This window comes from Amia ocellicauda, chromosome 20 (assembly GCF_036373705.1).
Source record: "Amia ocellicauda isolate fAmiCal2 chromosome 20, fAmiCal2.hap1, whole genome shotgun sequence".
In the NCBI taxonomy this organism is placed as follows: domain Eukaryota; kingdom Metazoa; phylum Chordata; class Actinopteri; order Amiiformes; family Amiidae; genus Amia; species Amia ocellicauda.
In genome coordinates, this window is record NC_089869.1 from 16,574,247 (window position 1) to 16,601,409 (window position 27,163).

The window sequence follows — 27,163 nt, forward strand, 5'->3', positions numbered from 1 at the left end:
ATAATCAAAATTCTTCCTTACTTTTAAGCACAGTTTTATGTGAACATTTCCCCCATTTACAAACGTTGTTTGAATTCCACTGCTTGGCATTTAGATTTAACGGAGTACCAAAATGCAAATTGACTTTTTTCTTCCATAGGTCAAAAGCTGTCTTGTGCAGCCGATAAAAATCACCTCAAACTGCCACTTTTATCTGCTCCATGCAGCTGCAGAGCCATCAGCTACTCAGAATGCCTATTCACGTTTCAGATTATTAAATACTGTGCATAAGTGTAATATGCATAACATTCATGAAATCTAGTGATTAGCACCTTTGCTCCTGCAAAGATATTCTGAGTTTTATTTATTTCCCAAAGACTTCTCTGTCATTGCAAACCATTTCCGGTTTTCAAACTGGCTTATGTCTTTTAGCAAATTCTCATAAATGCTCACCTTCCCTCTTAAATGGGGGAACCTAAATGCTTTCCATCTATAACCTGTAGAAAGCTGAGAGTTTTATAACAGCTTTCATGTCTATGTTAAAAGAATAGTAAAGTAGGGCTTAGTTCTAAGAAAATACTCTAACTCTATGATGTATCACTTAAAATTAATCTTACTTGACTTTCCATTTCACGTTTGAAATGTGACATTGGTTTTGGGGGTTTCATATTTTTTCACTCAAGCAAGAAACATTTCCTTCTAAAGCTGTATTGTAGTCAGCTGGGACAATTGAGGTCTATTGATCATTCATTACTATGCTGAATTTGAAAATCAAATGAATCTCTAACATTACCTTCATTACCTTCTTTTACCACTGAAAAAAATATACATCTGTGATGTTCATTGGACAATAAACATCTCAGCTAATTGTAATGACACATTAACACTCGACTGTTTTTTAAGGTTTGCCTAAAACTGGTTTAGCTGGAAAGTGAAACTCAAAGTGAAAAATATTTAGACATTCATCAAACCCTACATTTCTTATCAGCTGATCCAGAAATGGACTTAAACTTAAACTGAACTTCTTGTGTTGATACACAGAACAAACCGTACTGCTTACATTGATACACCTAAAGCATATCTGTTCAGGTGATTCAGAAAGGTTCACAACCAGATTTTATTTATTCGTTTTGCAAGAACTAAAAAACAGGTCTTAAACTGACTAATGGTGACTCACCTCAATAAAGTTATAAAATAACAAAACAAATTCAAATGGCTCTAAAAATAATGAATACATAAAACAAATAAATACAAATGCAAAAGTGGTATCATGCCTTCCTAAAAATCAAGAATATCAGCAGAAGTATCTAAGGGAATTCTTTAAACACCAACATTTGCTCATCGATTGATCTATTCAGGACAGACAAAAAGATCTACTAGTGATGCCTCTAACATCATTTTTTTATCATCTAATTAATGTTAACAAAACTGCCAGAGTAATATCTGAAAACGAATATCTTCATAGCAAAGCTTGTCAGAAACGGACAAAATTAACATGGCACAGAGAGAACTTTTCTTTCTTAAATCTAGTAAAAAGGCTTTAATCCTCCATAATGATTTACAAAGTGACAAGTCAAACAGATTTACCATGACAGCTTGAAAAGAGCCCAACATAAATACAATTACCACTCACGTGATCCCCCCCCAGCCCCCTCCTTAGCACAGAAGCCACACAATGGGACATGCTCTACAGATGAAAGTAATAAGCTTTTTCAATTTACTCATCAAGGACAGCCTCCACCAAGAGAATGGAACGAAAAGAAAAGATTACCATTGTATTAGTCACTTAAAGTGACAGGGTCTTAATAGGATAGTTTGGCACTACCTGCAATAGGACAGTACAAGCATATATTACATTCTGGTTAAACTCGTATTCGAAAATTTAACCACATTACTTGACATCCGACCTGATGAACCATGGCCAAAAGCCAATGATGTGTGGTAATTCTTAAGACACCAACTGCAGCTCACCATTCAGATAAGGTAGTCGCTTTCTCGGGCGGCAGCTGCAAATAACACTACAGCAATGTCACAAACACGGTGGTTAGTGTGTAAATAAAGGTTTGACTGGAAGCAGATAATTTAATTCTAGTTTTCCAAATGTGTAAACTTTTAAAATAAGCCTGATAATATATTGTATATGTATATATTTGAGGACAGCACAAATACAAGTGCTGTTCCTGAAGGTCACTAGTGTGAGGTGATTTGTAGACTGTGGCGTTAGTCAATATCAGCATTGTTCCTATACCTCAACTAGAGCCCAGCGAACACTAGAAAGCAGCCCGATGTGTGGGAATTCTCAAGGAGACGACTGCCATGCCCAACCCCCCAGCCATTGCAGATTTTGTTTCTCACATTCCTGGCTTTCAGGCACAAAACAAAAACAACCCCCCCACCCAAAAAAAAAAGTTTCAGCGGAAACCAGTGCAGAAGAAAGATATCATCGGAAATATTGTATAATCCAAAGAGACCCTTATGTTTTTAGTGGTGCATGTTTTCATGCATTCAATTTTAAAAATTTAAACAATTCCACATTAGTGAGCGGCAGGGTTTTAAATTTAAGAGAAAAGATTTTCCTGTATTTTCAGCGCAAATATAGCTGCGTTGTTTTCCATTATTGGACTCAAATGAAAATCAAACCTGGCACATACCATGCATCCCTATCCCTGGTGGGCAGTTTCCTAAGATGTGAAGTCAGAAGATGCTATAATCTCCCAGGCTGCCCTCTGAGGATCTCCGAACAGAGCAAACACAGGACCACTGAGGAACTGACTCACACACGCTCTGGTTTTATAACAGATGGTCAAAAATAGCACCGAACATCAATGTTTTGTAACTAGCAGGCTCCTGTGATGCCAAAGAGAGTTCAAAATAAATATCCAGAGGTGCAGTTTGTAACTCGTATTGATACCATCAGTGAAGGTGCAATACATCTTTTCAAAAGGCATTAGGCACAAAATTGTCAGTAAAGGAAAATGGCATGCAGTTGAAAGAGTATAATACGTATAATATATGGGCGTGAATGAGATTAAATTTTGAACAACATAGTCAGAAACGTGGGAGGCCGTAGTAGGTTGGAAGTAACTTGTTCCATAATAATCACTTCTAAGAGCTGAATGTGAATTTAAATACAAAAACAGCAGACAGGAAAGTCACATAAATTATAAATATTATGAGACGACACCCTCTACGTAAAGGGTTAAATAAATGTCAGTGATCCACAGTGGCAGGTATGGGTTGGAGGCTGAGATCTCGTAGTTCTTAGACAGCGAAAGGAAGTAGACATTTATTTTTAACTGAATAGGAATTACTTTCTATTCAGGTACATTGCTACTAAAAAGGCACAAAGTGCTTATGTTATCAGATGTGGGAAGGGAAGATTTAAATTTTAAAATTAAAAAAATCATAATGTATATATAATATTATTATTTTACAATATACACATGCTTGTGAAGAATAGAAAACCTTAAAAAAGGATTTAAAAAAAGTGATTAAACACTTATTTTGGCAGACGATATTTCTCCCTTTGACAATAAAACCGATCTACGATTGTAAAGTCCATTTTAAAGTACTTCTGTCCGTTTTTACAAGAACTGTTAACAAAACACCACAGAAACCTGTGAATATGAGTCACTGCCCTGCATGAATGTGTAACAGTATTAAACAGTTCCTTAATCTGAATAGTATAGACATAGTAATTAAAAGACAAGCTTAAACCCTTAGGAAATAATTTGGCTGCATTACAGACACTGTAGAGCAGGAACAACAACCACAAGATAAGTCCAAGGAAACATACAAACCTTGTTTACAGAGCAGTTATTAAAAGTCAGCGAAACAACGCGTACCTGGGAAGTGGTGGTTGCAGCTGCATGCCAATTTCTCCACAGAAACACACACGCACGCTCGCTCGCTCGCTCGCTCACACGGCCCTATTCGTGATTTATTACGCTCTACCTAGCACTGAGACTTCTATTACGGTCTTCATTTATTGCCCACAGCTGTCACTTCACCATCGCTGCTAAGGTTTGTGATGCATGTATTGCACCTGAGGTACTACAGTAGGTGTTTTCTTAGATGGAAGACCCCCTTTCATTTGTTGTGGGTTTTACTGGTAAAATTACACAAGACGCTAATGAAATAATATCCATGTCAAGATGAGTTATGGGATCCAGAGTTAAATAAAAAAAAAAAAACATGTAAGCATTTGTTCTTCATATATTAGATCACTCTTGATTGTTTTCAGGTTTTTTTACTATGCTACAGGTAGAAGCGTGCTCTAAAAACCCATAGAATCAAGCAAGTTAACGCTGATATTTATTCCTACATCAAATATCTTTCTGCTCGGCTAAAATGTGTACATTACGTAAACATTGCAGTGTGAACGGAAATCATATTTCAATTTTGTATTAGATCTATTCCACCTGAGCCCTGAGACTATACATGTATTTACACATTTTACAAAATACTACAGTAGGAACCATCACAATAGAAATGTACTCGGTGTCACCGACTTCAATATCACCCAGTATCCTCGTCTGTTAACCTCCTAGGTTTACCCAAAGAAAGTGTTGGCCGTGCCAGGGAAATACTGTAGCTTGGGAAAATAATTTACACAGCCCTTCCCTTCTCATCACTACTTGAGGGAAAAAATTAAATAAATTCTCTGTATATTAGTAAATCCTAGTTAATTTGCCTTGTCAGAGAACAATGAAATATGAATCCCTTTAGGCCATGTTGAATGTAATTCTACCGCCTTCAGAGAATGTGAACCATCACTCTGCTGCACCGAGGAAATCTCCCAGATAAAAACTGAAGAGCATAATGTAGATGGTGGTGAAACAGTTCATGATTTCATACGCGGTTAATAATTCCTGAGCTGTGTGTGCATCAGACAATTTTTCTGACCAGACTTATTTCTCTCATAAAAATGTCTTGCCCTTGCCTTTGTTAAAACGGAGTACTGCACCCAAGATATTCTTTTCATATCGTCTGTCGGGCTTTTTTGTTTGGAAAAAATTAATAAACCAACATCTTTTAACAAGAATGTGTCTTTAACATTCCAGATAAGAACATTCTAATGAGTATAGCTGAAGGTAGGTTCAATTTAGTTTTTATGAACTGGCAAAAAGACATACATTCAAATACAATATGGGACTCAAATAGGTTTATGTAACTAGTGTTATTTGCTTATGGTTTAACCCCCAAGATTGGAAACTGGGTAAATGGCCATGCTGTGATATCTATATATATATCTATATAAATCTATGAGAAATGCTTTAATATTTTTGATGTACAACACAAAAAGACACACGATGCAAATTAATATTAAGAAGCACATTGAACAAATTCTTTATAAATGTAAAAACAGAAACATTTAATTGGAATTCAATCTACCAAAAAAATTATAAAATACCTCCATTCGCATTACTAGAATGGGCTGCTGTTTAATTTATGAGCCACACTGTCTTTTAGCGCAATAGGGTACCATTTAGGATTCAAAACCCACCCTTACCAATAGAAATGGGATACTGCATTGTGACATCTTTCGCGTATATTTTCAGAGAATGTCAAATCAAACATGCATGAGCTTGTGATGGTGTAGACCTCAAAGTCTATCTGAAAGATAACCACTTAGTGTCGTACAGGGATTGCAGGGAGGCATCAGGCGTAAGTTACACACCTGTTGTAAACATTACATCCCTTTGCTTCTATGGCCCTCTTATCAGTGAAGGAAGAAAAGAGGCTTTTAAACAAACAGGTACCACTCAGATAGACACGGCAGAAAAACAGTAAGGCAGGAGCACGGCAGGAGGTCCCCACAGATTCACAATTAAAGACACCCAGCTGAAGTACAGCTTATACTTACAGGAAGATTATAGGATACCTTTTTATAAGGTGTGCCATCTAAAATCATCAATATCATGGATTATTATTATCATTATTATTATATAATACAAATAATAATACTTTAGAGGATATATTATTGACTTATTCAGGAAGCTAAATAATAGGTAATAGCTGAAGTATGCAGCAAACCTAAACCTAAACCTAATCTACAATAATATTCCAATCATGTGGACACCTTACCAGTAAGAAAAAAATTAAGTGGGTGCCCCTAACTTCTGGTAAATGAATGAATGTTGTTGTATACCATGGTTGTGCACATGGATATTTTTAGAATTACTTGAAACAATCTCAGCACAATGTGTAACAGGACACACTTTACATTTTCAAGATAAATGTATAATACAATAACCCCAACAACAAAAAATACATTTGAACATATTGTGGTATTTTGTATTGAACATTTATGCCAGTAAATACCATCTTCCTCGGGCCAGACATGATCAGGCTAAACAAGAACTGACACAGACACTCTGTGTGCAAATATAAAATGTGAATTTGTTTTTCAAAACTAATCAAGCATATAATAATATTACTAGATTATTGTTAGTTTATTACTAAGAACTATTAAACTTGGCCTAGGTCCACCCTATTTACTGTTCTGCCCTAGTTCAAATAGATGTCACACTACAGTCCTTACTGTACATGATCATTTCAATTCACTTCTTTCACCTAAGCCCTTTGTGTACACATGTAACTAACACTTTGATAACCTTTGTACACTTGTGAACATTTCTCTTGTTAGTTGGACTCAATCGTAGTAGGAGTTTCAGTCACAGTATGATGATCTCAGCTCTCCAGAGCTCTTCAGTTATGGAGATTCAGACAATTGTTCATCTGATTGTGCTAAGCTTAGCAAAAGACCTACAGAGGTCACTCAGGTTTTCATAAGTTATACAAAGCTATAGACCCTGAAAAATAACACGTTCATTATTCCACCAAATGTCTGTTTAGTGCAGACTTAAGCTAAAGCTTTTTATAACGTTGCATTATTGACAGTCTATTAGAAAGGGATAAGTGAATGTGTAATTAGATTATGCAGAGTGTTCCCCAAAAAAGAACTCAAATAACAGAGTGGATAATTAGTTGTGAAGGCAACAGTGGCTTGTTTTTCCTTAATTTACTATCATGCACTAGAATGTCCCTTAAGAAACCCCATAATGCAAGGCAGGGAAATGGCATGCATGGCGTCTTTTTCAGATACAAACATCCACACTGCACTCTCATATGGGTGGACAAAACATGGTCAGCACAGATAGTATTTACTTGCATTAGTATTGAACCAAATTACAAAATATATTCAGTTTAATCAGATTCAGACTTTGTGGGCATTCTTAGAAAAAGCTTCTAAGTATCTGAGCTTTGAGTCAATTTTACACGTGACTTTTCACCATCTTTATAGCGGTTTGATCAGTTGTCAGATTTTACAAGTTGTGGGCTCTTGATCAAACCGTTCTGACAAAATAGAAACAAGCAGACGTATATCATTTTATTTCAATTTCTTTTAAGACTGTTTGACTATGCAAAGGTAACGTGCAACAGAACCAGCACCTAACATTCTCTTATGAATAAGTGGCTCAAACGGCTTTCCAATGGAAGTTGATTGCTAACCTTGAAAAATATACCACCCTTTTTATAAGATATAAATTCAACGAACCATAGAAAAATATTACAAAATATTACAAAAAATCTTAGACGAATTTCAACATCCATTTTCACTCAAGGCGTTGCCAACAAATTCTTTGAAGAAATTATCTTGTGTATATTGCGGGTGAAAGGGTACATTTTAAAAGCATATTAAAAATATATATATATTTTGGAAAAGAAAACATGCTAAGATAATATGGCTATATTGTTAAAACAAAAAAAGATATCTGGCCTTGTGAGCATTTGTCTTTGAGACTTCCACAGCACACCAGGTGCAATAGGAAGTGGTGCAGATGACTCAGTAGGAAGTAATTTCCTTTATGAGCCAAAACCCAACCAATATTCAAGAATGATTTAGGGAGGGGGGCTAGACATTTGCAAAAGAGAAGGCATCTTTTCAATCCAACTCAGCCAATTTCTTGACAAATATTATTTAATGCGAGGTAGAGTAGGGTTTCATTTGAAACGCACGCACACTGTAGGCTTCCAAAGTGTGAGCAATAGCCCTGGCCTATCTTAAGACGTACACGCAAATATATTTTGCATAGCTTTTTCCCTAGGCATATTTTTTTTTATTCTAATGATTTCATAGAACATATTCTCTTCCACGCTCTCCATAACTATAGATATGATCCACCTCTTTCAATAGGAAATACAGCTTAAACTTTAGAGGGCAAATACAACATGGGCAGGAATCTCAGCCATGAAAACCACAGAAGCCCCCCCTCCCCCATCAGCTAAGAACAGTGGTTTACTTTGGTTTCTACACATGTTGGCTGATAGGCTAATCATTCAGTGATTCTTTAACTGCTTAGAGTACTTTCTACTTCAGCTGTAATTCCTTTGAGTGGAATAGCAGAAGAACACTAATCAAACAATGCATATGACATGGCATACTCAGTAAGTATGCTATTTACCAGCCACTTTGGACCACATTTGCAATTAATGAGCATTTGTGATTCAAACATGCACAGAGATTTATAGGTATGAACTCTATTGTACTACAGAATATTACCACCGGAAATAATATGCAAGAACAGAAAGCAGAGTCATTTGCCAGTTGTTTCAATCTAATTTTAAACACAGCCACCCTCTTTGGTAACAATTAAGTCACCAACTTTTAAAGCAAACAAAGTACGAGATGATAATCAAAATAATAATAATGACATTATAGTGGTTTCATTCATAAAGAAACCCATAAATAAAAGTCTGCCACATAAGGAGTAACACATCACAGTTGCATCTCATAACCATACCAAATACGGTAAAGGGGAAGTAACTGAAACTGCATAAAAATTATAGCACTCAGTTCAGGACAGACTGTTTATAGAAGAGGTAATGAAAAGCCACCCATGTGTGTTTTTAGCTTTCTGATCTTGGGGTTGAATTCTTTTCTGTGTGGCACAGCAATTTCCAGCTCCCACCCATGTGTTTGCCTCCTTTTAAGAATCAAAAGGCAAGACCCCTTCGCGACTTTGAGCCTGTTGTCAGACAGAAGTTCCACAGACTCCTATAATAAATTCTTGCAATACAGGCATTGTGGAATGCAGTAAAATCTTCATTAAGCATGCCTCCTATGGCAGGTTTTTCAGTTTCCAGGGTGGGGATGACTCACTTCACAAAAAACACTGCAGGTATTTACTGTTTACCAATTTTACATGGTGACCATTCAGTTCTGGGTTGGGAGAAACCTCTTTCAGACAGGTTCACCAAAAACTGAAAGTGAATTACGAACACCTATGACGTTAAAGTTTCTGTTCACTGAAAACAACTGTAGCAAAACAAAAATGATTTCCTGTTAAGAATCCTCCAGACATTTTAGCTAATGTTATGGCTAACTTCAAACAATACACAAAACTTTGAGCACAGGGTTACAGCGCATGTTCGGTGAGGTGGCGGACTGGGAGAAGAGCTCACATGGCCATTGAATGTAAACAAAAACCTAAAGCACTTTTACAGTTTTATTAAAACTCTTGCTTTTAGACTTGTTTTCTTTAGTTCGCAGAAGGCACTGTTAATAAACGGTCTGCTTCAGTATTAGCCGCACGTGCTGTGTTGCAGATCTCAGTTTCAATGTGTCTTTTGTTTGACGGCTGGTGTTTCAACATCCTCAACTTGAATAGAAGAAGGTCAGCACAGTGCTTCTGCCCCTGGTAATTCAGAAGCTGAACCTGGGGCCCCCACAAGGAAGGAGGGAAGAAAATGAACTTCTCTTCTTCAAGGCATACCCACCATTGCAGAGTTTGGTACTTGTAGCGAGACTCAAAACAAAACAACTTGAGAAAGAAATCACTGCCAGACAGGGAGAGATTGGAGCTTGTGTGTTTTTCCTTTTTCAGGAGTGAGTCGAAATGTGCCTTCATACACATTTGTCACTCTTAATCTGGTTCCTGGTATTGTTCAAAGTGATATTCTAATAATCAACACAAGTATTTGATGATCTACTGTTTTACCCACATGAGGATCATAGTCATTGGATAAACATCAGGCTCCAACGGCCATATCATTGTCCTTATATCCATCAAATTAAAGGTACTCTAGTGTCCATATTCTATAACAGGCACTCTCAACTGTCAACAAAGGTCTGCTCAACATCCTAATGCACAACTTATGTAAAGGCTAATTTGAACAGTAACAACACTCACTCACTCACTCACTCACTCTCTCTCTCTCTCTCTCTCACACACACACACACAAACACACAAAGGAAAAAAAAAATACCCCAGGTCATTCACCTCCTCTTGCACACACTTGCACTGAGTCTCATAGGAAACCTCTCATAGAGCATTTGTTTGACCTGCCAAGTCAAATCCTCCACTCTCATGTCAGTGCATTGAAGGGAGTCAGGACACCAGCTCCACACAGCTTCGACCAAAGAAAATTGAGAAAACCAGTTTCTTGGGCACTGATACAGAGTCATCAGGCTGTTATTACAATATGTTAAGCTCAAACATCTTGGAAACTAAGGCATTTGTTCAGCCCGGGCTTTCTAGCAAGAACATTTAGAGCACAGTATTTTAACCAAACCTTTTCAAGCTCAAAACAAAATTCCCCTGAGGAATTCTTCACTTCTTTTCCATTATCTTACTAGACATGTTATTAAGATGCTGTACCGGAAACACTGCATCACAAACTCTACTTTCTAGATAGTCATTTTCTGACCAACCTATTTATAGCTGATATATTAAATATACAGCCAAACTTGTTCAAATGTACTGCTGCATTAAAACAAATATGCTAATTCACAAACATAGTGGTCTACCAAAATATACCTTACAGGAAACTTCAGTTCCCCTTAACTAAAGGGGATGTTTTGTTCTGTTTCACTAGACATCTAATTTACTTTCCAAATCAAGGTTCCCCGAGATAACATCGCCGACTTCAGTGTGACAAGTGGGTTTGTGTTTACCAGGACTTTACTATGTTCTCCTGTGTTTACATCTTAAGTGCCAGTAGTTTTCCTTGCCTAGTCCCCAACTGCAGCTAAGCCAGTGTGTGTGAAAACTATTCCCTCCCTTTTTCTCTCTCTCTCTCTCTCTGACAATAGTTAGAAAGCAAAGCAGGGTGCTCTCTGTCTGCCTTAATATTTTTTTTTTTTTCAGTTGGCTGCTCCTTTGCTTCCTGGACAGATGTACAGTAGTGAAAGAGAACCTAGTCCCCCAATCCTGCCCTGTACGAGAGGCCCTTTAGTCCCAACTGGCTACAGATCCAGACACCAGGAATTCATGGAGACAATTTAGACACCCCCCCACCCCCCCCTCCACACACACACAGCAGCCTGAATTCACCCAGTGTCCAAAATAACTTCAAAATCACCCATTTAAGTTCACATCCTGGCACCACTGCTGGTGAAACCCCCCATTTATGAAACATCACCTCCAAAATGCACCAAAAAGGGGCATGCGTTGCCATTCAGAAGTCTGCCCTGGCCATTTAAACTGCTGTCTCCAAAAGGAGGTTTCGCTATACATGCAATTACTTTGTTACGCCTTTATTAAGGAGAAAATTGCAGAGCATAACACTGTTGCACCAGAGAGAGAGAGCAGCAATGCCATCCACCTCCCGATTTGCAAACCCGGGATCTGCCTCCCAAAAGTGACCTGCACCCACCTCCCAAAAGCGCACACCTCACACTTGCGCGTCTGGATGTATTATTATCCCCAAAGCTACACAATAAGGGACCCGACGCGGAGATCGCAGCGCCCGGCGCCGAGCAGAGCACGTCCGAGAGCCCACGCCACACACAACCTGTCTATTGTGAGGAAAACACACAGGAAAAGGAGAGAGAGAGTGAGGGAAGAAACCCTTGCAGATCTCCTGTATGTTTCTTTAACTGGTTACTCCATTGTTAAGCAAGAAACCCCATTCAAGTAGACACAAAACCTTCCCAGTCAGAGGCGAGAGGTGTGAAACCCGATACGGAAACAAACATGGAACTTACTTACGGATCCGAGCCCGGTCCAAGGCACAGCAAAATCCGCTTGGTGTCCAGGTCTTTTTTAGAAATATATCTTCTCTTTTTTCCCTCGCCACAAACACAGAAAACGAGCCCAACGTTAGTGGGTAAGTAACTGAATCAACTAGCAGAGAGCACAGCAAGTTGAAGTGTCAAATTACATTGGCTATTCTATTACCAAAGGGCCATGCTTAGTGGTTGCTGGCAAGATCCGTCCCAGAGCTTCAGGGAGTGGGAGCGCCTGCTGGAAAACACTGGCTTGGGATGGGATGTTTCAGTATTTAAAGGGAAAGACTTGTGCATGTGAAAGCTGGTGCCTGCATGCCACACTGATGCAGCACTTGCACAGTAGCCCCAAGGAGCATGGGGAGAGCGAGGCTTGGGAGGACCAGGAGGGATGGAAAAAAGAAAACGCACCGGAGAGCAAGCCAACATACGTGGCATCATTTCGAGTGCAAGCGCTCAAATGGCGACGGGCCGGACACGCGGCGAGAAGAACCGGTCAAGGGTGGGCCGAGGAAGCTTTTGCACGGATCCCAAGAGGTGGAAAAAGACCTAGAAGACAACCAGAGAAGAGGGGAAGGGGAGATCATATGCTTTTGCAGGCGTGACGTGGGGGGGAGTTGGACGAAGGGCGTGGAAACATCTTGGAGGGGCCTTCATCCAGCGGTGGATCGATATAGACTGATACTAGTGATGGTGATGGAGATGGTGATGGAACCCAAATGCATCTTGCCGCTGTTGCTTTTACACGCCTGTATACCACATGCCATGTGTGTGCGCTCAGAATTGTTTTATATTATATCAGACATCTTAATGAAGATGATGTATAGGAAAACACTTTACAGGAAAATATATACTGTTTAGGAAATGATATACTGTATGCTTTTTGACTCCTCGTGTTCTGGACAGAGAACAGCTCCTCCATCTTCTCTGAGATACTTATTTCGGAGTAGGCGGGTATAAGAAAAAAAAAAGTAAATCATATAAACAATTTTATTACACACTTCCTATGTGGTCAGATTTGTAATTCGGGGAAAGCGGTGGTTTCAGTAGGAGTTTTGTTTTTTAAACACTTTTGTTTGTTTGCATTTTCCTCAATCCATTGCTTTTTTTTTTTTTTTTTTTTTGCATAATCCACATAACATAGTAAGCTAACAATATGCAATGTGGCGTTATTAATGCCTCAGATAATGCCAACAGCTGACAGTTGAAAGGCACTTGGCCGAAGTTTGCAGTTGCTCTGCTCCGTGACGCCGAGGCGATCCTGGGCTCCGTGTTTTGCAGGCAGCCAGTCTCAGATGGAAAGCTCTGAATAACAAAGACATGTTTGAGAGCAGCAGCAGGGTTGGCTGAGTGGTGACGTCAAGGAACAATGACTGTGCCAGCAGTGCCGAGACACAACTACCCTGAGTGTGCAGCCGCTAATGCACCGCTGAAGCGCCCCGCACAGCCCGCACAGCCGGCCCCGCACAGCCCGCACAGCCCCGCACAGCCGGCCCCGCACAGCCCGCCCCGCACAGCCCCGCACAGCCCCGCACAGCCCGCCCCGCACAGCCCCGCACAGCCCCGCACAGCCGGCCCCGCACAGCCCCGCACAGCCCCGCACAGCCGGCCCCGCACAGCCCGCCCCGCACAGCCCCGCACAGCCCCGCGACACGATCCTGCGCCGTTTCCTCTGTCTGAGGATCAGCTCAGCAAGGGACTGGACCGTGTAGTGATCTGTGTTGCATTCAAGCAAAGGCGCATATGCATTTATTTATTTGATTAATGCCTTCCACTATATGAAAACGTGGATTGTTTTATGCAGAACTAGCATAGGACCATGAGGGGGGGGGGGGGGATGCATGCAATGTGATGTGAATCTTTTTTCAAATAATACAAATATTTATTGTAAACCACATTACTCTATTAAATATACACATTTCCATACCTATATGTATGACCAAGTATATATATATATATATATATATATATATATATATATATATATACAAATGGCATCAGTCATTTAATCTCTGAAGATGGACATAAAGATGTACACTGTTTCACAAATATTAATTAATATCAGGTGAAAGGCTCAACTGTCTAAAATGGGTTACTTCAGTTGTCAGAGCAACAGTGCCTGTTTGCGTGGGGTTGGTGGGCCACCGAGCTGCTTATCTCACCATTCCTGCTTGTTCTTGAGGTCTTCTTCATGTCTGTCCCAGTGTAGCCTTCAGCCTCGCAAGTTAAGGGGGAGGGACTCTCACTGGACAATGGGTAACATTTGTCCTGGTAAAAAGTGACAGGCGATATTGATTTTTTTTGCCTGCTCCTACTTATCTATAAAGCCAGGCTAGTCTACCTCAGGAAATATGCAAAGGGCTGACACATTTATTTGGGGGCTGGGGTGGGTGTGTTATGAAATTCTAGGTTGTGCATTAATGATATCAGTATTTCCTAATTCAGATTTACACGCTCTTTGACTCAGTCTCATTAAATAGCTCCATTTTACAAAATTCTCAAGTTGGTTAATTTTAGATGTTCTCCTTCTGAACGCTCGAAATGAGTCATTGGACTGAAAAGAATAACCTCTGCATAGTCACAAAACTGTATCTGAAATATAACTGAATTCTGATTCAAATGTATTTACAGGAAAAAAAGAGATACTTAATAAGGTTCATTGTGTAGGACTCAGGTAGTTTTTGCTTTTCAAGCATGAACATTTGACTTTCAGTTTTGTGTGGAGTGTAAAACAAAGGCATTCAGCAACTGGTTTCTTATCTCTTACTGTGAAAAAGCTGTGATATTGTTTAACCTGGAATCATCTCAAAAATCCCTTCCTTAACAAAACTGACAAAATGACTTATTTAATCACAGGGTCTCATTGCTCAATGGCCAGACATATTAGCTAACAGGCAAAAAGCAATCCTTTTTAAACGTGAAAAGGAAAATGCATTTTAAATTAACACTCAAGGCAGTAACATCCTCAATTAAAACTCACTCTGTTAGGTTAACCTTTACTCCCAATTAATAGCCTTGGTTTCATGAAGTAATTATAAAAAAAGCAAACAAGTAATTCAGTTTTGTTGTTGCTGATGAAATTACTTTCTTTGTATGTGATCACATTTTTAGCCTACATGCTTTTGAAATTAAGTATTGAACTCTGTTACTCTTAAATCAGTAAACATCAAGTTAGTCAGTCTGTTATTTGTGAGGTATAGAACTCCCCCCCTCACCACACACACACACACACACACACACACACACACACACACACACACACACACACACAATCTGTTTGAATGGGAAATGAAATTAGGTAAAATTGAAAGATAAATTAAGTTATAACAAAATGTATAACAAACTTCACTGAGCTAAGAGATGTAAAGGTCAATGGAAATATGTTTACATGTGACAGTTGCAGCTGTTGGGATTAACAGTATCCCTGTTACATTATATCTGCTGAGTAAATCACTATTTTAAAACATAGTCATCTTTGTCACTTTACTTGTTTTGGTGAAATGTGAAACATTATGATTTCCACCAATGTTTGCAAATCTGGCTCCAGCTTATCCAAAATGTTTTGAGATGATGCAAAGTTTCAAAGTATTCCTTTTTGGATGGAAAATATGTGTTTATGATTATGATATTTCAGATAACTGAATGTGAATGAATGATACCATGGCACAGATACTGATATTTTTTCCCATTTCAAAGTGTTGTTTATTACAATATTTGCCATTTAAATATTGATACATAAATCTAACTCTTACTGATCACGTGAAATTAACAATAAATAACCCAAACTTGCATGAACACAAAATATATATGCACACACACACACACACACATATACACAGTATATTCATTTCTTTATTTATATAATTGTCAATAGATCCCTAGACTATCAGAACAACCACAGATTTACCATCTATGCCAAATTAATTCTGTCACGAAAGTTTACGATGTTCATTTAAAAATAATTTCAACTGCCTTTTTCTTCTTTTAATTTGGTAAAATTACTAACTTTTTTCATTTGTTTCAATAGATGAAAATTCTATTATCTTCCCACACAACCAGACTTCAAGTGTTTATTATCTGTACATGTACATGCTGAAAATGTATTTTAGAAAACATAATTCAGAATGTTTATCCTGTTTTAAACTGTAGTATGTGTTCCTGGAGTGTCCGTAATCTTATGTAAAATACCACGTTGCTCTAGCTGTTGTTGAGTAAGGATGGTAATCTTTTACTCAGTGTGTTATTGCATAATTTCACATCACAAATGCCACAGAATTGTTCTAAAAAAATGAATGTCATTGCAACTTCATGTTAAAGTTCATTCATAGCTACCATGATATTGTAAATATTTTAACAAATAGCCTACAAACATTTTTCTTTGATGAAACAGTATCGTACTTAAAACGTATAAATAATAATCTCATGGCATGTGTTTGATGTGCAGTTATTAATGCATTACATATGTAATGACAGATTGCTGAATTCCTTTGTTAACTTTTATTTTCCATGGAAAGTAGCCAACATCAGGCCTAAAACATTACATTTAATTCCCAAGATTTGACTTGCAAAGAAATCTGAAATGTCATCAAATATTATTATTATTGTTCCACTTTTCTCAATTTTAAAAACTTTTCAAAACTGTTTCCGAACAGTTGTCTGTAAACACCCGCAATGTACCTGCATGTGAAAGTTACCTGATCAGCAGGAAATTATCAATCAATCAGGGAAGGTCTATCACTTTTACATCTATTTGTTCCTGTTATGAACCATACTGTACATTACTGAATAATATTAATTAGATTTATAAACATGTATTCATTATTATTGTAATGTATATTAAAAATGACTGCTTAACAGATACTAATATAGACATTGTTTGTTTATTTATTGGTTCATCAATACTTAATTAGTGTGGGATATGGAGGGACTGGAATATTAATTAGCACACTCCATTCAACATAATTCTGGTGTATCAAATAATAGATATAGTAAAATAGGAGGAGAAAAACTAAATTACAGAATAGCGGACTTAAATACAGGTACAAAAATGGATAGATGAGTAAAAATAGAAGTATTACATGTTTAAAGCATCTTCAATCGATGTATTTGAAACATATCACAGATGTGTATCATTGCAGCAAAAGGAGAAATTTCCCTCCAGATCTGTTAGTGTTTTTTTAAACTTTAACTGCACTTTTTCCAGACTTTGCATCAATACCCTCTTTAAAAGAAACTGTCAGTGTCATATGACATATTTAGCTTTTTCTTCGCAGGGCTTTTGACACTAATGCACTAGGTCCTTTTTCAGAACACTACGTTTGAAGGACACTTGCTTCTAAACAGTTATCTGAGTTGGCAGGGATAAATCTGGGAAATGACATCATCGGTCACACCAGTCATTCACTGCTTTTATTTCTGGACTATTCTTAGAAGCAGAGTATATTATTTTATGCCACTAAGAAGGAGTTGAACAATTCCAGAAATGTGGGTAAAGTAACCTGACCCCCCTTTATTTTCTGATAACATGATGGTTGATTTACAAAACAAACATCAAAAACATGACTGCATATTGTGGAAAATATTTTGTATTGTGGAAATAGACTCCAACCAGTGTGCCTTCTTGTATTATGTAACTCAACTTAATGCAATCGTCCAGACACAACAAGAAATTAAACATACTTTTTAAATATCTTTATAAATACAAATGTCATGTGGTGTATCGGTTATGCATGTTTACCGCTGTCATATAATTAAATATGAATCATTTTAGATCCAAATAAAGTAGCAGACTTCAATGTGACTAAATGATATGATTCTGTGCAGTTTATGCGGTTAGGTATGATAGAGGAGTTATATTGAAAGTATTGGCTGACAGGTCAGCTGAGCAATAGTCCATGAAAGCATTATCACCAAAAAACAATGTATTTTGTTACTAGTATCAAGACGATATTGTGTTTGTTATATCGTATCGTGGAGCCCTAATTTTAATGATTAATAAATAAATATCTCCCTGCCATCTTTGCTAGAAAACTACTAACAGACATACCTTTGCTTCATGATGTCATCACAGGCAGGGACTAACTCCTCTCTCTGGCCGCTCTCCTTCATCTGCCATTGAGATATTAAATCAAATTTGGACCCACCCACTAATATCAAACTTTAAATCTGTACATCATAGCAGTTACATTTATGATTAGAAGAAGGTAACATCTTACAAAAAATTAAGCCGCCAGTATATTGTTGTAGTTTTCTATTAAAGGGTGGGTCAAAGTTTGAATGTAATCCCAGCCAAAGACATATCTACTCATATCCACCTCAGCTAGGTAAGAGTTTGGTTTAATTAGGGTTAGGGTTAGGATTTACCTTCAGGGTTTTAGGATTAGAGTTTGGGGTATAAGGTTCGGTTTTAGGATTAGGGCTGGGGTATTATAGTTAGGGTTAGAGTTTTCTGTCAAAGCTAACATTAGGTTTATGTTGGACTGACATGAGCAGGATGCATCAACCAGTCAATGAAACTGCGCCCATGTTTCAAACTTGGCATGTCTTTAGCCTGTAACCCCAATCCCTGACATACAGGAAACACTTCACCACCAGTGCCTCTTCGATTTCAACACAATAAACTGTAGCCAGATGGTTGCCATGAAGATGGATGGGTTATAGGTGGGGCAAATTCAGCTTGACTGATTTTACGTATACGTTTATTAAAATATGTGCATATCAATGAGTAATGCGGTGGACTTCAGAGTTTGAATTTGTAACAATAAACAGTTTTGTTTCTTGATATTATTTATCTAGTGACTGCAGTGTCCTTTGGTAGATGTAGACGGACAGTATTCAAGATGAGATCGATTTTTGCTTTTTCAATTTTATTTATTTCTATTTTTGGGAGGTGGGAGACAGGGAGGAGAAATGGGGGCAGCAGAGTACCATAGAAATCATGATTATGGTTAAACTAATGTGGCTGCAAATGCATCCTCAGTGATGTCGATCATAATAAGACTCGTGATAGCGATGCCATGAATTATATTCACAGAAAAATTGAAAATAATATTAATACAAAAGTGGGTAATACAATAAAGATAAAATAAGCATTGTTTAAATAAAAGATAATTAAATACTGACCCCCCCCCCCCCCCAAACATATATAAATGCTTTAAATATAACAATTTACTGTTGAAAACATTATCCACTATAGTATTAAAAGTCACCTTTAAGTTAGAGGTCCAGTTTACAGTTTATCTGTTGAAATATCACTAGTTTTAGACCAAAATCAAAACTTTGGCAGACCTGTGAATTGCAAAGTACATGTCTGGACCCTATCATGGTTTAATTTATTGTTTAGAAGCCACTTTCTACTATTAATAAATCAAAACAAGGTACAACGTCATCATTTGTGATTTGTGGGTAGGTCAAAGTTGTGATTGGGTCTAGCCCTGAGTCATGTCAATTAAAGATCTTGTGGTACAGGTTAAGAAGTGCTGGTAAGTGACCCTCAGTTAACTACCTGTATTTACATCTTTTCAGCAGTAACCTGGGTAAAGTTTGACTTCTCTTGTAGACTCATAGCTGTAGTTCGGAGGTTGAATGGTGCCTGAGGAACCAAGGCTGGTGATGGAGCGAATTATGCATCTTCAGCTGTGTTGAAGTTATATTCGAATTAAATTAAATTTAAAACCAATGTCTGTATTGCTTAATAACAATAACAACAACAACAATAATCACAGGTTATTTGTAATTAGAGTAAATAAAAAAGGGAAGGTACATTATCCAAAATGTAATAACCAAAGAGCTGAATTACAGAAGTTTATTCTGATTTGCACAGGCATGTTGTCTTTTGTACCCGCACTGCATTTTGAAAACAACACTGTGAACTGCTGTATGAAACACGAAAACGCGTGGGGGAAAAACAGGACAAACTGCCACATATGCAAATACAGCATGCAAACTTCACAACGCTCCCTTCAAAAATGTTCAGATAATGAAACAATATAATTGAGTGGATGTAGCTGAGATCCCTTACGTTTGGCCTAGAAGTGGACAGACAATATCAAGTCTTTTTTATACGTTTTTTCCTTCAGTTTTAGGCACTAATACATGTGGGTGGAAATAAGTGAGTCTCGGACAGTGATACAGAATGAGGGGAACACCTTTGAAAGTGTGCTTTCTGAGGTCTCTCGTCAATCCCTTTTACTGCCAAAGCCAATTTAATCCTGACTCAGTGAAAAAGTCAGCCCAGGTGACATAAAAGTCTTGAGCTTGGCAAACATGTGCAAAGTTATTCCTTGCACACAGCCAGTTGTTTTGCATCAAACCTTGTCAAGAACATGTAGGTTAGTCTACAGTTTGGTGCTTTACACTTTAAGGTCACTAATATGTCCTGAGCAACCAAGATGAGTCCTGACATTTCCTTTTTATTACACCTGACTGAATACGTTTAGTATGTTTGAGAAGGTATTTCTGTGACGCAATGTATTAACAATTGAACACAAGATGTATTTAGGTGTACTAGGTAAAATCTTATTTGCACAAAGAGCTAAACACACATGTATTGTAATAAATCGGCTGTTGGTTTTAGTACCCATGACGCATACAGAAAATGTTTCCACGTACATTCAGGCTAGATTGAAGTCGTTCATTAACATTACACATAGTCTTCTGTTTTGTTTTTCATTTGTGTTTGTTTTTTGTCAACTGGGACTTCTGTATCATGCACTGCTCTGTGTGCGCCAAATACTAAAATAAATGACTGGTATGCGAAACAATTTTAATATGTATTTATTTGTTTAAAGCATCGCTACCGCTTCATGAAAAATACCAGCACTTAAAAAAGAGTTCTGCTATACAGTTTCCACATAACAACGAATGATGTGTGTATTATGTGTGTTGATCATAAAAATACACTATCTGAAATATATTATTTAATACTTGTAGTACACTGAATCAATACTACATTGTTGAAATGTACATTTAAACTACATTAAATAACAACTGCAACTGATATCTTAGTCATGCTGTTAGTGGGTGGTTCTTAACTTAAAACCCATTGATAAAATTAGTGTGAAGTGCTGTACTGAGTCTGCAGTCATGTGTGTGTGTGTGTATATGTAAGTAGCTGAATCACTGAGGCCCCTCTGTTGCCTTATGTGGTCCCTGGACGTAAGGCATAAGGCCTCAGTAAATAGAAATATCAAATATATACAAAAGATAAAATGGCATCAGTATTTATGCTCTTTGGGGAAAATAAAATAGCAATGCAAACTGCAAACATGAGTGACCCTCTGACAGTTCGAGCAGTGATAGAAAAAAGCGAAACGGATAAAAAGGTGCTTAACAAACAGACTGTTGTGAGGAAAGGAGACAGTGAGAAAAGGATAGGGAGGAGGATCAACTAATAGAAAGAAAGGCAGCAGTGCACCATTTGACAACAAGACATCAGGGAAATCAGTTAAAGCACTATTGATTCTCTTTAGAGCAGAGAGAAAGCAGATGCATTTGGCTGCCATGGGACAATTTCTGGAAGTGGAAAGAGCCCCTAGATGATTTTCTTTCGTGCTTTTTTTTTTTTTTTTTTTCATTTCAGTGAAAGAGTGTGAGCAATAACAGAAAAAGCAGACTGGCTGCACCCCATGCTGGCTTGCTTTGGAGAGTGGAGAGGCAATCAATGTGTGTTCACAAAAGGGGAAGAGCATTCAGAAAGCCAACTGTTCCCTCAGGCCACAAAGTGAGAGAGACAGAGACGGAGAGAGGGAGGGCAGAGCGAGGGAGGAGGGAGGAGGGAGGAGGGAGGAGGAGGAGAGAGAGAGAGAGAGAGAGAGAGAGAGAGAGAGAGAGAGAGAGAGGGAAGGAGGGAGGGAGAGATGGTAAGGGAGGTATGTGTGCTTGTGAGGGGGAGACGGGGTGGGGGAGTTAAGTGACTCAAAACAATATTTTTTGTTCTCTAACCTTCACTCTGTCAACAGATAAATATCTATCAAAGACTGTTTTTTTTTTCTTCCTACCCACAATAGCTCTGCTGTGCTTCATAGCAGCACACCACCATGTAAATGTTTATTCAAGAGTTTATTATTATCCTAATTGTTAGAGTGTTATTAACGCATATACATATTGGATAATTTAGTAGGCCTAATTGCAGAAGGCTGAGTTTGAGTGAATCTATTTTGCACCAATGGTGTAATATTAATTTGATCTCAGTGTGTTTAATGAATGGAAATAGGAAAGAGTAATGCGATTTGAAGGTTAAAATCGTGAACCACATTGTAGTGCATGGGTCAGAAATGCTTCCCCGAACAAGATAATATGACTAATGTCCTAATCCAGATGATATTATCAATAAACAGTTAGTTTAGTCCTAGAGGTAAAAAAAACACCATCTAATCATGGAAATCAACGCAACTTATGTTTCGGTTGAGGAAAAGTCAATTCACATGAAGCTTCAAGCACACCAACACCATGAAAGAAATTACTTTCCTGAGAAAATCCAGTGGCAGGTTTGTTTTACTTTCTGTCAAGTCTTTAGCTTTTATCCATAGATCTCTCGCAGACCACGGCAGTATGGCTGGCTTGGGCTCTCACGTTTCTTCAAACAGTTCAGCCAGTAGCACACCTCTTTATCTGCAATGTTGTGAGGCATTTTCTAGCACAGATGTGAAAAGAAAACACTTATTGCAGTTTTCACTCCAAAGTAAACATTTATAGTAAGACTTTACCTTCAGCTTCTTGCTTAACAAGGTCTAAGAGTTTAGATTTTGTTTCAGGATACTTTGCCCCTTTGCTAAAGACCCCACTCCTAACTCTGGAATTATTAGGCCTACTATTTTCATTAAATAAAATAATTCCAAGTATTGATTCCATCTGTCAAACTTGGAGCAAAAGACGGCACAATGACGTCTGCCAGGCTGGAGTAACGTCTAATATTTACTTAATTGGCGAAATAAACCTTTCTTTGACTAGTGTTCACAGTTGGTCTTAGCAAGTCATGCAACCTGAGTCACTTTGTCATTTCTACAGTATATCACAGTGCACATCTCTGGTTCTCAAAGGTCTCTCGTTTTTTCTCTTGGGCTGAATTGTAATATAAATTAGTAATCAAACAGACTTTTCACTTAACAAAACCATTTAACCCTTTTCCCTTCTCTGAAGCAGGTAATCATTTAAAGGCAATGCTGACCCACGAAGGCTAGAGTCAGGGAATGTTGGTAGAATTATCTGAATGTGAGGGGAAACAATATTTCAGAGTATTGATTTTGCTCTTAAGGCATTTTATTTATTTCAGAAATGTGTAATTAACATTACCTTTCTCTAGCTAATGTGCTGTTCAGCTGGATCCACAGCTGCAGACCTCCACTGGTTTTGGAGAGACTTTGATCTACTGCAAAACCTTTTATCAATAGGAGGACATACACTGCTCCTCCTGATATGGTCCATTCCCAAAGACACCCAGCCAGCTATAGGGGTTGCTGTTGTGCTGCTAATGAAGCATTGCACTCCCTGCCACAGAGTTTGTGGCACAGTTGGGATTTGAACCCCTCCAAGTTTTCATAATTAAAAATAATAAAGTAACAGTTCGTGTTTTGGTAAAAAGATCAAATATTTTAATTGTGACTGGCCAAGGCGAGGTATATCTGCAAGGATGGTGGGATGGGTATGACAAAGATTTTTACATTGTTATTCCATACAACATCTGACCTTGGCTGTGCTTGGTATGGGCTTGAGAGAAAATTTAATAAATGTCCTATTCACCTCCAGTCTCATCGTTCATGTTGAAGAGCACTTAAAAGTTACATGTGCCCCTTTTGTCAGCAAATAAAATGGCACAGAGAGCTTTTAAATGACATGCAAACATTTTTAAAAGCCACATTTTTCATAGTTAAAATTGGAGACCCAGGCATTTCCCTTCTTCCATTTAGTTTAATGAAAGCAAAATAAATGTCTTTTCCTTTTCTTGCAAAGTAGAACATTTCAGAATGGAATGAACATATTTCAGTTTTGTCCATAATATTTCCATTTTTGCATTATGTTTATAGTAGAACTTAGTGGTTTGTGCAGAATTTAAACTATGATCATGTATGTAAAATATGTATTCATATAGATTTTTGCATATATTTTGAAGAATATATAAATATTGTAGATATATAAAGCTTGGACATATGCAAGGTGTATATTTCCCTATCGTTAAGCAAGGAAAGTATTTTGAAGCTGTCTAGGATATTTCACATTCCAAAAAGATGATGACTGCTACCTAACATCTAGGCTAAAAATGATTTGCATTGATCCTGATAAGCTTTTCAAGTCTATTGATTGTTTTTTCTCAACTGAAACCCATTCTATTTCCATGTTTATAACTACTTATATTGAAATAGCACTCTAGAGATTATTATTATTATTATTATTATTATTATTATTATTATTATTATTATTATTATTATTATCTTCTTTGTATTTGCATATCACCCAATTCAGGGTTGGCCCACTCCATTTGATCTTGCATTGACCTTTATTGATGACATTTTTACATTTTCCCCACATCATTGGCCAATCAATAGTTAAATAAATATATGTATTGATAAGATTCTGAATTTTAAAGACCAGAACTGCTTACCACTAAGAGTTTTCACTAAAATTGAAATTCTGCAACAGAAACTTTAATTTCATGCATTTCAAAGTTGTCTACTTTAGCGAAGTCAAAACACTTTATGAATAGGTCTAAATGTCTTAAAGTGTGAAGTCTACCCTTTGTGTAACTTGTCAATAATCTATAGTTTGAGGTTTTTCACTGATGTATCTTTAAGCGATTCATAAAAAAAGAAAAACATATTTCTCTCAAAAGGATTGAAAATAGCAGCTGAAATGAATATATGTAAGTTGACTATATACCTGCCCCCAGAAAGTTATCATTGACTGTCATAAACTACATGACTTATGAGTTTTAAATTGCTATCATTTTCACACAACAAGAATCACCTGTCTGCCAATAATCACACTTGCCTATAATTTATCAGAGCTGTCAGCAAACAACACATTAATGGAGTGTACATATTTTGACATAAAGGTAAAAGCACAATAGCTCAGTCTATTCCCCGAGTCTCCTTTTGCAGAGTCGGTAGAGGTTGTTGTTTTATCACGAAAGGCAGTAAATGAAAACGTATGCTCTCTATTCTATTTTAACCTTGATGTTGGTAGAATAACACAAACATACAACAATAATAATTTATTCAACATCGTTTAATCACTGTAAACTCAATATATTCTGACTGTACTGAAAGCACTCTTTTTACCAACCTACAATGCTATTACATCAATGAAGACATAAAATGTCTACATGATCATCTTCTAGATATTGTTTCATACTCTCTCTCTCTCTCTCTCTCTCTCTCTCTCTCTATATATATATATATATATATATATATATATATATATATAGCAATATATACTAATATATATCAATATACCAATATATCATCAAACCCACCTTCATAATTTTAACACACTTAATACTTGCTTGCCAATTGCACTTACATAGAAAATATAACATTTGTCTAGTGAATGAGATTGGTTCAGATTCATGGTTAGTAATCAGATGCCTGTGTCACAATATCTCAGTACTAAAAACACCTGCTGGCAGAAAGCCATTGGCAGTTGTTTGAATATCTTAATACACAAATCCAGATGCCAACTGAAACTATTGCTATGAAGACGCAATGTTTGTACAGTATAACTTTATTATTGTATGGAGACAATCATTCTCATTTAATACATGCTGTTTCAGTCAATCTCTCACCATTTCAATATTTCTGCTATAAACCTACCGCAGTGACTCATTTGCCATCAAATCAAGCATGCTTCAAATATTCTACTACCAATGGTAACACCAGCTTGACATCATTTTCAGTCTCCAGAAAGCAGACAGTGAAAGTTGGAGAGTGGGTTTTGAAGTGTAAATCTCCCAATTCCTGTAAATTCAAGTGTTCTCATACGCCAAGAAGAAAGTCAATTAGTCAATATGTTAGACGAGTTTTACATGCAAGGCTATTGGCAGGTGTCAAAGCAGACAATCTGCAGCTGTTGTTGAGGGCATTTTCTGTAAAGTAATGGAGAGCGCGTCTACAAAATTGAAAGTGATTGTATGATGGGAAACCTGTCTGCAGGCCTCTGCTGTCATCAATGTGCGCAGGAATCATACTGAGCATGTCTCACACAGAGCCTTACATGGGAAAAAAATGTGAAGTGTATCTAATGGAAAACGGTTAGTTGTGTTAGCTTGTATTAGAAATTACATTATTCTTTCTTAGTAGATCACACACACACACACATATATATATATATTATTTACACTACCAGTGCTATATCTCTGAAACCTGATCACTAAATACAAACATGGTATAGAAACTGGAAACAATACAAAGAAGCATGAAAAGAAGTATACTTAAGAGACGGATAAACAAATGATTATTGATTATTGATATTATTGAAACAGTGAAAGTATTAAAATAGTAAAGGGTCGGATATATTACAAGAAGAACAGATCAAAGATGGACAAAAGATGGATCCCAAGAGATGCAAATAGACCTAGAAGATGACCACATAAGAGATGGGAGGATGAAATAAGATTTGCTTGTGTGACCTGGAAAAGAGAAGCTGTACATCTAAACAAGATGAACATTGTGGGGAGGCTTTCACCCAACCGTGGATCGATAAAGGCAGATGGCGATGATATTATTATTATTATTATTATTATTATTATTATTATTATTATTATTATTATTATTATTATTATTATTATTATTACAAAAAAGAAACTGTCCACAGAGCTCTTGAAACATTTAGAAGCTGTCCACAATCTGATTGACTGTAGCTAGATCCAATACATCTCGTTAGCTAGATCTTTAAAAAGTATTTCACATATCCTCTTTTATTATTTGGACTGTATATACATAGCATATACAACAACATTATTAACAAATATCATACATTTTTATGCAGCTGATGCATTTCGATTGTTGAAACATCCTGCTACTATAATTCGGTATGTAAAGAAATGAACAATGGTATGCAACTAATTATGTCCTCTTGTTTTCACAAGAATCTAGGATTTCCTTCTTATTGCACTCTCCATTGTTTTCTTGTCTCTTTCTGTGCAGCTGACAGTTTCCCTCATCATGCTGTGTCTGACAC

The 27,163-nt window shown here is 37.2% G+C and overlaps 1 protein-coding gene across 7 annotated transcripts in view; it reads right to left on the bottom strand.

The window, feature by feature from the left end:
- The window catches only part of zmiz1a (zinc finger, MIZ-type containing 1a), a 144,375-nt gene extending 132,189 nt beyond the window's left edge, over window positions 1-12,186 (bottom strand). For 3 of the 7 annotated variants that reach the window (XM_066693850.1, XM_066693849.1, XM_066693845.1), the window contains exon 1: window positions 11,972-12,184. The gene's annotated coding sequence lies outside the window, so the exon portion shown is untranslated. Of the gene's footprint in view, window positions 1-11,971 lie in introns of all 7 variants that reach the window. The other 4 variants (XM_066693848.1, XM_066693851.1, XM_066693846.1 and 1 more) reach the window with 4 other exon arrangements.
- Window positions 12,187-27,163: the final 14,977 nt, after the last annotated feature.